Below are 15,601 nucleotides of genomic sequence, written 5' to 3'. Positions count from 1 at the left end.
CTAGGAATGTTTAGTTTGGAGACCAGGAATCTGAATTTTTAATAAACAACCCAAAATGATTCCTTATGAACACAAATAATCAAGATTGACTAAATAAAACATGTGGAAATTATGTTAGGTAGAAGGCTTAATATAAAATATGGGCAAACAGCATTTGGTTAATCTGTTTGGGGCTATTTTTCTTGGCAGTGGTAGAGAAGCCAGAAAGCTAATTTCATTCTGAACTTGCTTTATGTAAGTTAATTATAGAGGGATTTACCAGCATTTCTCAAAATGGATTCAGAATTAGCTTCGAACATTTTTATTGTCTTGATTTAAGAGTGGATTTAGTTCAAATCATTCCAATTTAAAATAGCTAGTCGATAGAACCAAATTTTAACCAAAAAAGTATTTAGGTACTTGACATTACCTCTGTTGTTCACAAATTTGAAATAGATGAAGACCTTATTGTGCAAGATACAAAAATATGGATTTTCAAATGATTGTTTTGGAATACAGGAAAAAGACATCAGTTCCAGATGTGCAGGCCATATTGTTTTTAGATTGGCTTATCACATGAATAATTTCAGTGAATAAAAAAATCCAGCTGTGTGACTCACACCTTTTCATTGGTATTGAGTGTGTGCACATCATCTATGTATGTGTGTGCATATGTTGGGATTTGTTTGTTCATTTGCTTGTTTTTACCACTAGCAATAAAGCACAAAGTTATGAATGTTTCACTATTCATACCAATTAGGCATGAATGACTAGATGGATGCTGCAACCCAAGTCCAACTTTGTCATGTCCAAATTATCCCTCTATTAAATAATTCGTGAGAAAAGGAGCTGAAGATAACCCTTGACTTGCTGTTAGCTATCTTAAACACGTTAAATGGGCTTTTTAAAAATATATTGTCTGATATACTTTAAAACTTAGAGTCATAACATGAAACTTCAATCAAAATTAAAATATAGATAATTTCTGGGCTGGTATAAATTGGTTTTAATATATCAAATCAAGATTATACTTGAAGTAACACAGAAGACTATTTAATCATAAAACCATTAGAATATACTCCAAATATGTAATGTGCAAAATTCAAGTTGAAATATATGTACAATAGAATCTCAGTTTTATTGGGGAAAATGTATAGAAATACATATGGGGAAAAGAGAAAGTATAAAACACAATGTAACATTGCTTACTCCTGGATGATGAGTGAAGGTGATGTTATTTTCTGTACCTTCTAAGTATGCCCGCACTGACAATTGCATTAATTACAAAGCCCAATTACTTCCAAATTGGCTTTATAAGTCAAAATGATTTCTAAAAACATTTTACATTAGCTATGTTTTCTAAAAATACACTGTATGTTATTTTTTAAATAAAAACAACTACATATCTTACCCATACTTTTCTAGTTGATGAATTTTTAAACGAACAAGGAATGATTTTGCCTATTTTTACCTTAGGAGAAATTATCTTAGTTGATTTGGCTTATGCATCTTAGTTGGATTCACACATATGCAGAACTCAGGAAGGCAAATATGTTCCAGAGATACAGCAAACATCCACATGCCAACTTTTCATTTTATCCAGCCATTTTCTAATACTTTCTGTCTCTTTTTCTTCTATGCCCTTCTTTCATTTTTAATAGTATGTGAACAACAAAAAGAAAACTTTAATTTTGGCATTTTACTAAATATCACTGAAAGTGCCTACAACTTGCTAAGTTGCTAACATAGATGAAATAAAGTGTGCATCTCTTGTTTCAGAGCCAGACAAGAATGAAGCAATTTTTTAATCTCTGGTGATTTCTCTATTTTTGTAGAGTAACAGAAAAGATTTGTTGTTTTCCCATAATTATCCTTAATTTAGGACCTCATCATTAAGTAAAATGCTGCTTATTAATTTGAAATATAAGCATCATTTAGAACAAAAATGGGTTAAGTGATTTGAACTTTGAGAAAGAGCTGTAGGTTAATGACAAAGGAGTTTTGAAGACAAGAGACAGCTAAAATCAGTGTAAATTAAGTAGGAAAAATTAATAGACATCCTTCATAGTTCAGAGTTGACATCTGCTTTCTCCCCTATATTTCTCTTTCTCTAATTATGTTTATCCCATAGTTAGAAGAGTAGTTACTGGACAGCTATTTCCATCCATTCTTCTGGATAAAAGGTATTTTATATAAATTTTAAAAATTGAATTTTCTCAGAAATCCTGTCTTTAATAATCATAGATTAATAAAAACATATTTAGGATGTCTTTTTAATGTCATGTAATAGTGCATATAATGTTAAGTAAAAACAGTGGGATACAAACTTATAAATAAGGTGAGATTGCAGCTATTTAAAAATATACATATATGCCTAAGAAAACAGACTGGAAATAAATATACCAAAATTAATGACTGTTAATAGTTCTGAGTGGAAGAATTAAGAGTGATTTTTAAATTACTTTGGTGTTGTTTCCTATTTTCTAAAATTCTTATTTCAAAAAGGAACTAGCTATTCATTAAAATATGGTAGTATCAAAGTTATGTGCCACTAAATATGTAAACTAAAGCTAAAATAATTTAAAATGGGGAAAACTTAAGCTAACAACCTAAGACCAAACAAATAAAACAGACTTACTTAAACATGCTGAACTTGAATCTTAAGGATCAATATTTAAAAACCAATGAAACATTCAGTGGGGAATACTAGACTTTACAGACACATTATCTCCACTTTCCCAATTAACCACCTTTTATATATGCTATTAGCCAAACGATGGCAGGGGAAAGATCACAAGGTTTATGAGATCGCTCTGAACACACAGACAGTAGGAAATGGAGGTCTACGGGCACTGCTTCCCAAAAATGTAGGTGGACACATACTCATTTTTAACTGATTACTGATGGTTTTGGAATGGAGGCTGTGATTAATGCCCCGAGGCAGTCAAATAACACTGTTTTAAGGTGAAAAATGAATTAGATACTAAAAAGAATCGTCAAACTGAGAGGAGGTGTGGGGGTTGTTTTATTCCCACCCCCTCTCTTATGTAAGAGTCTCCACTTATACACTTCCTCACAAGGCCTCCTGTTTAGTCAAAATGTTTTTCTAAATTTGCATTATTTTTAATGACTTTTCCCAAGTTACTGGAAAAAAGAAAAACTATACAAATTTGGCCAAAGAGTTCATCTTCAAAATGGTCCTTCAACTACTGGATGAGAGCTACCGTGAGCACAGCCAGACTGTCTTTTCTAGACTTTTTTGTATTCCATGTTTCTGACTTGATCTATTCCTTGAAATTTGGCACCAAAAACTAGAGTATTTCAGATATGGACTTACCAGAAGAGGAGTTTTCACAGGAAATGTGAAAACTAGAGTATTTCAGATATGGACTTACCAGAAGAGGAGTTTTCACAGGAAATGTATCCTAGACCCCCACAGATAACACAAAGTCACCAGTTTCACCATAACACATAATTTTTGCAACAAAATTTTCAATACACTATTGAGTATGCACACATAGTGAAAAAAGGAGGGAGGATGGCTTTCAGAAAGGGAGGATCATGATGCAAAAGGTGACAGATAAGTCGTCACCGGACCAGAGCAAGGTCGAAGTGCTGTATGAGTCATCCTCAGGAGAAGTGACTCTGTTCTGAGCCTGTAATGTACTAATAAAGATTGGTGTATATCATCAGTCTGCTGACTGGGAAAAACAGGGCTTAAATGGTAGCAAAAGAAGAGGCAGAACTATATATTGGGAGAGCAGCAATCATCTGTGCAAAGAATGATGGTGGCAAACTTCTAGAGAAAGGTCAGAATTGACAGAGGTACTGAATGAGAGTTAACGTTGTTGGTGAAGGAGGTAGAGGCATCAAGGATATTCCAGGCTGCATCTCACCTTTTTGTTGTTCAGACATGGATAGTAATTTTTATTTAATTTCACAAGCCTAAAGTAAATAGCTTAGGCAATAAGTTTTGCTTGTCAATAAAAAGCAATTCTATCAATCCATTGGTAATTAATACACTAAGCAGAGTTAGAAAGCATTTTAAAGAAAGCAAAATATTTAGAGAGAACAGATAATTACACAAAATTATGAAATGCTTGTAAGAATATGTGCATTGAAAGGGAAACACAAGCTTAATTTATAGAGTCAATTAAAGACTTATAAACTAAAGTAGAAATTGAAATACGTCATCTCATTTATCAGCGGAGTTCCTTCCCACTATCACAGATACCCATTAGGTAGCTGGATATAAGGGCCAGGAATTGGAGGGAAATCTTGACTGGAATTTCACTCATGGTTCCTAATATTACATAAATTGGCAGTTGAAGCCACATGATCTTATAAAATCTGAAGACGGATAGCTTTCTATGACGTCTAACTGGTGCTCCTAATGCCTTCTCATCTGCTTTCTCAATGGCATTATTGGTAGTTAAGTGTCAGACCTTTACTCCGTCAGAGCGTCCATTCAGGATCATGCCTATCCCAGCGAAAACTTTGGCCAAGTGTGACTATTCCCAAATTTACCTTCTTTGTCTACTCAAATTTTTTAAATGACTTGATCACATTCTTTCCAACTTCCACTCTGCCACACCACAAACTCGTGAACCAAAGTTATGAACACAGAAATAGTTCATATGCTCCTGTCACATCTCTACCTAGAAAATCACAATGTCAACCTCCTTTTCCATGATTCATAATCCTGTGGATCAGCTCCAAGAAAGACCAGCTTTATAGAAGTGTTTGCTCTCCAATACCTACTGATGTGAGCAGTGTTTAAATGCGTAGGCTGTGAAGCTAGATTGCCTGAGTTCAAATTCCAGCCCTGTCACCTTCAAACTTTGCATTCTCGGATAAATGACTTAACTCTGTCTCGACTTTCCCATTTCTAAAGAGGAGATAATAGTATCTACTTCTTGGTGTCATAAGGAGTATATGAATTAACACACAGTGCTAAAATAATGCCTGGCTCATGGTAAGTGCCACACAAATGTTAGCCATTATTTTTATTATCTGTTATAATTAGCAGTATTTCACCTACCCATCACATAGGGGATTCTTGATATCTGGCAAGACATCATCAAGAGAAATGAAAAATATATAGTTAATAATATTGTCTGCTTCCAATAATAAGAAAAAAGAACATACATGAGGAATTTCTAGTTAATCCTTGTCACTAGAAAAATATGCTAAACTTACATTCTGTTTTGACGCCTCTACATTTGTAATGTCAATCAATAATTTAAAGATACATAATGAATATTTTATGGGTGATAGCTGTGGTCAATCACTAATAATTCCCAGTTATGTGTAACTTCAATAAATATTTAATGTCTTTAACCAAAAATGATCAGGGTGGGGGGAAAAACAGCATTGGCAAATGGAAGCACTGTTTATTTTGAAGCAAAAAGCTCTCCATATATCCAGGAGAACTGACCACTAAATATAGAAAGGCAATCAGCTTTACACTGCCGCAGTACCACCGGAGTTGGGGTTTGTCAGCGATGTCACTACCAGGCTCTCGCTGGCAACAGTGTTCAGCAGCTCCGAAGCCTCCACTGCCGTCATTTCACTTTCAGCCAGGTGTTCATTATGGAGCAAATTGGCTGAAACGATATCAGGTCCCACCAGCCACAAGGCACATCCTCTAGAGGACTGATAGCTTCTGTCCCCCAGCCATAGATCCAGAGCTCTGAGCTTCCCTCAGTGAGGACCAACTTAAATTACAACCCATTGCTGATCAATTTTTCCATTTTTGCTGAGTGGTTGCGGCCACTTCACAGTAGAGCAAAGGCAGAATACGGGTTACTTAAATATTGCTGTTTTTTAGCTAGCCACTATTAAGGAGACAAGTCTGAGATTCATATCCCTATTAAAAGTGTCATTTCCTTGAATTTCATTCAGCTAAACACCATCAGTAGGATAAACACAGGGGCATTGTTTGCATAAATGTCATTAAGCCTCAAGCTGAGCCAGCCTTTCGGTTTGACTATAACCTATATCAGCAGAAGTTCTCATGTCTAGTCCTTTATGGACTAGTACTTGCTCAGATAATGGAAAGTGTTGGTTAAAACGGTACCTTTAAAAAACAATTTCTGGTATATTATTTTAATTTAAGATTTATTTAATTATACTATTTTATCTTGTTTAGGAAAAGGGATACATCTAGGAGGTTCCCTCCAACATTTTATCAAAATATTGTTGGATCATTGAGCTGTAGGTCAATATAACATGTAATTATATCTATGACTTTTTTGAGTTATGCGCAGTTTTTGTTCTGAATTCAGTTTTATAATTTATTCATATTTATCTTTATTTTTTTCTCTCAATACATGTAGGAATTCTGCATTTTCAGTAACTTAACTTGCCAGAACATTTACCACAAACTCTTTGTTATTCATTGTCTTCTAGTAAATCTTGGCAGTCTTTGGCCCAAAATCAGCTAATACTTTACAGTCTTAATTATTTTCAGTTGTTTGAGGTTTATTATAGTGCTATAACTCTCAGATGATATTTTTCACCTGTATTTATCAAATGCTGATGTAAGAATTTATATTCATACTGATGACACATTGTAAAAGTCTGTTTAATGAAAGCTAATAATTCCATAAGACATAGTTTTGTGTCTTTTTTCCAAACTAGAAAAACTTTGCCTACATCATCTTTGAAAAATATCCTAGAATTCTTTAAGGTATCGGCTGAACCAAGAGAGTCCCACTAAAGAGAAAAGTACCAAGGGTATATGATGCCTTGAAAGTTTTTCACATTGAGTTGTGGAAGTCTGTTACCTAAACAGGACTTGACTTTTCACATAACATTTTTTCATTATTTCTTTGAATAATCACCATTCATCCATACCGATTTTTGTGAGCTGCACTTAACTGATAAAGAAAAAAGATTTATGTTTTTGAAGCTCTAGGATTTGCTGATTTAAAAAGTAGCCAGTTTGGATAAAAGCTGCATTGCTGCAGGTGGTTGCCATGATTTCTTCTTTGAATTTCTAATTCTAAATGATGCATACTCTGATTTTTATGCCATTATTTTTGTAAGTAAATGTGACATATGCTCATTTAGACCTGTTTCCCCAGTTTTGTAGAGTTGCTCCATAATCCAATTTTCCCTAATGATAAGTGGCTTTAACTTTTGTGCAAGTCTCCAAGCAGCATGCACGGTGGCAGGTAATTTCTCCCAGTTGGTGTTCAATATGTGGATCCCATGATCTTTTTCCAACATATATATCAAGTCAATTTGTTAGAAACATTGTGAGCTACCCATATCTTTAATACAATGGCACAACATTTTTTAATATGGTTCATGAAATTTCTACATTGTTTCTGTTGCATAAGAAATATCCATGATGGATCAGTTATAATTTATAGTTTGAATTTCCATTTCTAAAATAGGATAAGAAATCAAATGCTTGTTAAAAAAAAAACATATACAAAATTGGAGATTACTGTTTTTTACAATGTTCTAGACCACACATTCAAAAACATTTTATTTTACAAATTGACTTTATCATGTCTTTACAAGCATAAAATAGTTTTTAGGCCAACAATTCTATTTTCCCTCTTATATATCACCTGTTTTCATTAGTAATTAAACCAAATGATTAAAATAACATGTGTATAATTGTGGCAGGCAGTCACTCTGATGCCCTCAAAGATGTCCATCTCCTGATATTCAGAGTGTTGTGTAATTCCTTCCTCTTGAGTGTGGGCTATGTAGTGACTTGCTTCTAACAATATAAGATGGCAAGGGGAATGAGATGTAACTTTTGTGATTAATCTACATAAAATTGTGACTTCTGTCTTACTCTTAAACTCTATTGCCTTCTTGGCTTACATGCTCTGATGAAGCAAGCTGCCATGTTGGAGAAGCCAACAGTCAATGAATTAAGCATGGACTCCAACCCTCCTAGGAACTGAGGCCCTCATTTCAACAACTCTCAAGTAAGTTCGTCCAAAATGCACATGAGATTGGAAGCACATCCTTCCCCAGCAGAGCCTTCACATGAGACTGTAACCCTGACTAACATCTTAATTGCAGCCTCATGAGAGCTCCTGAAAGAGGTGACCAGGCTAAGCAGTACCCAGGCTTCTGACCCATCAGAGCTATAAGATAATAAATGTGTATGGTTTTAAATCATTAAGTTTATGGTGATTTGTTATACATCGACAGAAGTCTAATATACTGGCCATTAACAAGTTTGAGAAGAATCAAAACTAATTCTGGATAAGCTTAAACAATAAGGGCTACATACAGATATACTAAGGAATAATCCACTCTCACAGTACTTATACATTCCTCAGTCAGTATTTTTATAAAAGGATAGAAAGCATTAGATTCTAATACTTTAAATCATTAAAGTGAAGTAGAAGAATCAATCAGTGAAATAAAGGAATATTCAAAGTTTTAAATACTCTTAAGAATTGATTTCATTCACTCCACAATATATTGGGCACCTATTAATTGACACAGTACTAGAAAGTGGCTGTATAATGGAGAACAAGAAAGACAAGGTCCCTGCTCTCATGGAGCTCATATCCTTGTGGAAAAGATATTAAACAGTAAAATAATATAAAAAGGACTTTAGAATGTAAATTTTAGGAAAGCAAGAAGTCATCCCTTTTCATTGCTGCATTATCCTCAGACCTTTCAAAAGCACCTGACCCACTATAGGGACTCAGAAAATATTTGCTGAATAAATAAGTAGTAGTTAATAAAATGGAGTAGACCAAGACAGTATAATGTAACAGAGTAACTAGAACTGTTACTTTAGATGGATGAGTTGGTGGAGGCCTTACAGAGAAGCTGACATTTGAGGTGAGACATGAATAAGGACATCGAGTCAACCTTTTGAAGATTTAAGGGAGGAGCATCTGGAAGAGACAAAGCAATAAGGGCAAAGACTCTGAGGGTTAAGCATGAAGCCTGTGGCTGGGGCAAGTTCACAAATGAACAAAGCAAATCAACCTGTCCAACAATTCAGCCAATTACACAACAAACAAGTGTCATTAGCTGAGTGCCATTTCCTGAGGAGTCTTTCAGCATAGGCAGAAAATACTATTGGAATGTTCAAATCCCCTAAGAAATAATAACTTTTCTTTGCAAGGGTGATAGGAAACATAGTGCTCATTATAGGCTTAACTATCCTCTGATTAAGAAGGTTATTAACATTATGATTTGGTAAACTGAACATTCATTAAAGATGTATCTTAATGTGAGACTATAATTTTATTGTGGTTAATTCACTTTCTATCCAATATAATTCGCTATCCCCATCCATCATTCCACTATACTTTTGTAAGAATCATTTTCTTAATCTAAGAGGCAAATGAGTTATTTGGCCAAGTCTAGCACTGGAGTTATTATATAAGAAAGCTTCTGTAAGTCTCAGAATGATAATTCTAAAAATATTTGCATCTATTGTCTTTCTTCTTATGCAAGTTTGATAAAAGTTTCCACAGAATTAGGAAATTTTCTAGTGCTTACTTCATCATGTTGAATTCAGTTCTTCTGTGTATTTCACTCAGCCATCTGATTATACACTATTATACATAATAAATATATAAATTAAGTTCCTGTTTATGTATCATTACACTATTACCAGAAAATAGTGCATCAAATTATACTAAATTGGAGCTTAAGTTTCAGATGTTTTATCTCATATATAAACTATGCAGTACAGTGGAATAATACTTTGGTAGAATCTAAGCATAAAAATGATAGCAGACATCTTCCTAAACAGCTGACCAGGATGAGATGCTAAAAAGATAATTAGCAGGACAGATATGACACCCTTTAATGAATATTTAATGTAAATGAGAATATATAAACTACTTTATGTCTTATCATAACAATGAGGACTGCTTTTACTAAGAGGAGACATAGAGAGCCAGGGAACTACAAGGCTGTAGAAACCTAAATGGCCTCCTAAGTCTCCACTGTAACATTTTCAGATCTAAGTCAAGGGTGGAGCAGTGAACATTTCAGACAAGAGAAATGCAGTGTTAGTTCCTGGCTCAGAAGACTCTTCTAAATTTTTCTTCACAGAACATTTATCGCTGAGTCTTGCCAGTCTCAGGGTGAAAAGTGGTCACGTACCCTGACAGAATCTCTGGTCCCCTCTTTGGGATCACAACATAAAGTCTTCAGGTTTTGTTTCATACATGCTCATGCACATAGTTCTATCTTCTATTCTATGATTCCATAATTTTCCTTTTATTGAATCCATATCTCCTGTTGAGGTTTAAGTGCCTATAAGGTGACCCAGGGGCAGCAGTTTCTCTTTAAGTCCACCAACACTCTCTCTCTCTCTCTGGTGCTTGTACATGAAAATATGTCTTACCTAAAAGCTTAGAGCTATATATTGTTTATGGAAAGTGTCGCAAAAGGGTTAGTGCTGTTAACCTATTACTACTATTATTACAACTACTACTGCTATTTATAGTACATTTCAATATCACTAAAACCCAGTCTGAATATTTTGCTTCAGCCTTAAGCTTAAGCAATTAGCATTCATTCTGGGTTTTAGTAATAACCTTAAATGAAGAATCACCTTTTAATTTTCATCCCCTTTTCTCACCATCCATAAATAGGCTGAAATCTTAAGCAATAATTGTAAGACAGTATTGACTTTGACTTCCTCTCCTTCAGAAATTATATGCTGCTTTTTTTATATATTTACTGTGTCTTCTCTGTGGGTTCAGATTTTAGTTCATTGGAATGGTTTTAACAGTGATCTGAATGATATATATCATGCAATATACTTCACCATCCCTCTCCTCTAATTCTAAAGAGCAGTGCTAAGATCAAGTTTGTGGGCTTCATGTCTATTCCTTCAGAATTACTTCTTTGTAAGATCTTTAAGTCCTATTAAAATAAGTCTTAAGCTCCACACACCTATTGCTCTAGAAATAAATGGAAATGTCTAGAATTCAGATATTTTATGTTTATAAAGATCATAATTTAGATTATCACTCTAGTATCATAAGAAACTTGGATTGAATCTTTTTCCTTTCAATTAATATTGGAATTGATGTATCCCCAGTTCTTGAATCCAGGAGTCAGCATATTCTCTATATCTACAGCACTTTGTAAGGATAGTAATAACCATTGTGTAAGATCAATCTCACACTTACCACTTCTATGACACTATCATCTTTCTAACACACTCTGGAACATACCTTAATGTAGGAGATAATTATAATGCATTGCACACTACTTGAGTTGAAGCCATGCAGAATATAAGATCTTCTCTCTGTAAATTGCTTGAAAGAGAAATCTGTACCAGAGAAATGTAAATGTCAAAATCATAACTACAAAAGTGATTATTTAATTTACCCTGAAAATAAAGTTAGCTATTGGGCCAGAGTATATACTTCAGATGACTGAACCTGCACAATTAATATTTAATAATCTGTTATGAGGCTTGTCATTTTGTGACCTGAAATCCCAGTCATAAGCTGTGAAGACAAGAAAATTCAATCTCATTCAGTCAATTATTTGAATAAGAAATGAACATGAATGTCATTCTCTCTTAGATTGGGGGCTATAAGAAATCTTAAGAAAGCAATGCATCCATTTTTTCTGCCGTGAGGTAGGTCTACAAATACCATAGCAATGCACAGTCTTGATTCTGAAATATAACACCATTGACCCAATATGAGTGAGTCATTGCAGTATTTTTCCATTAGCAATGAGGATTTTCCCCTGTTTTTACTCCCGTTGCATAAGACATTGATTTATAGATTAGGCCAAACTTCTCCAAATACACTGAAATCAACTGATCCTTTCAGTAGGGAACAAACATCAAATCAAACCCCAAATCACATTAGAACGGTGACCTGGACTCTATTATATGGAATATAAGTTAAAAGTTTCACTTACTTGGTGTAGAAAACAATATACTCAATGGGATAGTGAAGCATGCTCCACACTAGATTTGGGGTCAGTGAGTAACACCTCATTTCTCTTCCAAGTTCAGAAACAAAGATAAATGCAGAAGTCAGATGGAGATGAAAATGGCAGGGATATGTGGAGATTGCAACAGACTTACTAATGCTTCACACTCAATTCACACACTCATTTCCTGGCATCAGTTAAGAGAGACAACACAGATCACACTATAGAGGAATACACTTTATCACGAGGCAGAGACATGACCAGAAAATGCTTTCAATAGACAAATGAATATAAAGATGACTAGAGGTGGCCACCCTAAGCATTTTAATTCCTTCCCCCAACACATCAGCCAAAAATATTACCCCCCATCCCTAGGAAACAGTAAGAGAAGGAACTACAAGAAACTGAAATTCTTTTTCTCATACTTATTTGTCTTGAGGCATAAAAAGAAAATATCTTATCCTTCCTTTTAGAAACATGAGGAGCCGAGAACAAGTTTTATTGCCTTCAGACTAAATAAAAATACCATATTCTTTCTATAGATTCTGAATTCTTCTTTAGCTTTATTGTCCATTTCAACATCTCTTTTAAACTCAACCTCAGAAAAATCTCATTATGCCAACATAGAAATCCCAGAAAACAGCTAGCTCATGACATAATTAGTAAGAAGTCTGCCTTTATTGATATGGATGTACATTAAAATTCATGTGGGTTGGAGACAGGAAAAGATGGTGATGTGAGAAGTGAGGCAGAAACCTCATCCCAAAACCACATATAACATGAAAATACAGCAAATACAACTAAACTTGAAAGAGCAACCCAAAGACAGCAGAACACACTGCCTGTATCTGGGGAAAAGAGAAAACCTCATAGAAAAGGGTAAAGTAGCAAAGCCATGATCTGGTGGGACCCAAGTCCTCCCCTGCCCCAGTTCACAGGTGGGAGGAAGAAAAATGTAGCAGGGAGGGAGTAGAAGCACAGGACTGCTGAACACCCAGCCCTGGAGATCTGCTCCAGGAGCACAAACCCACATTGCATGGTATCTGGAGATTAGTGGGGTTGGAGAGCAAAGACAGGCAGAATACTCAGAGACACTGAGATTCCAGCCTGTGGAGAACAGGTACCCACAAACAGCCACCCAGGACAAAAGAAAAGCTGGCAGTTTGAAAGACTTACCAACAGGGACAGGGACACTAAAGGGTTAAAGAATACACAGAGCTCACTGCTGAGGAGAAAGGGCAGGTGCACAAAATGATCCTGGCACACTCAGCTCAGCATGTTGGGAACTTTCAGGAGTTTCAGATGCTCCATCCCCCTAGCTAGCAACACAGCCCCAAGGCCCTCCACTGCAATACACAGCCTGACAGTCCTTTCTCCTGGCAGGCACCAGTCCAAAACACCTGCTGGCCCCGCCATTGTGCCAGACAACCCAGGGGATGGTCCTGCCTATGGCAGCAACAGTGGATAGCAGAGGCCCCTCCCTGTGTGCTTGGCCCATTGGACCTGGCAGTGGAGGCAGACACAAGAGCCAGGAAACAGGAAAGAGCTCTTTCCTCCCAGCAGGTACAGGTGCCAGTCACCTGTGACCCCACCATTGCTCCAGGTGCTCAGCAGCTACAGAGAGTAGAGCTTCTGGGCACTAGAGGGCACTACCTACACAAAGGTATTCTTCCACAGGCATCACTAAAACAATGAAGCAGCAAAAAAATTTTGTCCAAACAAAAATTCAGGAAAGGATGCCAGAAAGAGAACTAAGTGAAACCAAAATCACCAAACTTTTTAATAAAGATTTCAAAATAAAAATATAAATATATTCATGGAGAATACATAAAATATTCAAGATCTCAGGGAAGACTTCAAGAAAAAGTGGAAACATTGAAAAATACAGTATCTGAAATGAAACATACAATGGAGGAATCTTAAAAGTAGATTAGATGAGGTAGAGGAGATGATAAATGAAATAGAAATTAGAGAACAGGAAAACAAAGAAGCTGAGGCAGAGAGAAAAAAGGCTCTCTAGGAATAAAAGAATAATAAGAGAACTGTGCAACATATCCAAATGGAACAATATTTGCATTATAGGACTACCAGAAGAAGAAGAGAGAAAAAGGGATAGAAAGTCCTGTTGAAAAAATAATTGCTGAAAACTTCCCAAATCTGGGGAAGGAAACAGTCTTTTGGGTCATAGAAGTGCAGAGATCTCCCAACACAACACACCCTAGGAAGACAACACCAAGACACATAATAATTAAAATAGCAAAGATCGAGGACAAGGAGAGATTATTAAAAGTAGCCAGAGAGAGAAAAAAGACAATGTATAAAAGGAAGCCCATCACATAGAAGCCACAGGGCATAAATCTGCAAAAAAGTAAAAAGCTAACCTTTTCAAAGAATATTACTTCTCTCTCACTTACCAACTTTACATTTCCCTGGCCCCGGAAGATGACTGGTTAGCCAGAGACAGGTAAGATTCCTCAAGGAAGGAACAACCTCAGACAGGCACAGTCACGGGGGGGTCATCAGGTGAGAAATTGGGGATCAACAGAGGTGAGGCTTAGAACCTCACCCCCCTGTTTTGAGAGAAATCTTCTGCATCTGTAGATGTTTTATTGCCCTTGTCTAGCTCAGATTAATACTTAGTCTATAGGCACACACCTGATCATCTGCATTTGCCCTGTTACAGCACTAAACTATGTTTTCTACCTTTATCTTGCATCTAACTACCACTTCAGCATTTTATTAAAATAATAATAATAATTAATAATAATAATAATAATAATAATAATAATGGAGAAATGTGGGATTCACATATAAATCACGTATAAAAATCAAATGAATAATCATATTTGACCTGATTGTTTATAGTTCATGATGCCTCATCAAAACCTAAAGTTTCTGTGATAAGACTGCCCTTGCACCGTTCACCATTTAAGAACTTACTCACTATGTAAGAACTTGTTCACCATGTAAAAATTTGTTCATTATGCTTCAGAAGATTGGACACTGTTAAGAATTAGGCTTGGGGTTGATTAATGATTGTGCATTGAGACCCCTACACAGAATTTTATTGTTGTTAACAACCATATGATTAATAAATATGAGAGATGCCCTCTCAAAAAAAAAATTAAAAAATTAAAAAATTAAAATAAATTAAAAGAAAGGAAGCCCATCAGACTATCAAGAGACTTCTCAGCAGAAACCTTATAGGCCAAAAGGGAGTGGCATGATACATTTAATGTAATGAAACAGATGGGCCTCCAACAAATAATACTTAACTGGGCAAGATTATCATTTAAATTTGAAGCAGGACTCAAACAATTTCCAAATAAACAAAAGTTGAGAGAACTTACATCCCACAAACCATCTCTACAGTGTATTTTAGAGGGACTGCTCTAGATGGGAGTTTTCCTATTACTAAAAAGCTGTGATCAGAGAAAATAAAGCCACAGTAAAGAAAATAGACCAATTAATTATTAAGCAAATACAAAATTAAATCAACTACTTTCAAAATTAGTCAAAGGATACACAAAGAGTACAGAATATAACACCTAATATACAAAGAGTGGAGGAGTAAAAAGAAGGAGAGAAAATAAAGAACCTTTAGATTGTGTTTGAAATAGTATAATAAGCAACTTAAACCAGACTTTTAGATAGTAAGGAAGTTTCCCTTGAACCTTTGGTAACTATAAATCTAAATCCTGTAATGGCAATAAGT

Source organism: Manis javanica, chromosome 6, assembly GCF_040802235.1.
Source record: "Manis javanica isolate MJ-LG chromosome 6, MJ_LKY, whole genome shotgun sequence".
NCBI classification, from domain to species: domain Eukaryota; kingdom Metazoa; phylum Chordata; class Mammalia; order Pholidota; family Manidae; genus Manis; species Manis javanica.
The sequence above is the reverse complement of the archived record's forward strand: the minus strand, read 5'-3'. Positions refer to the sequence as shown.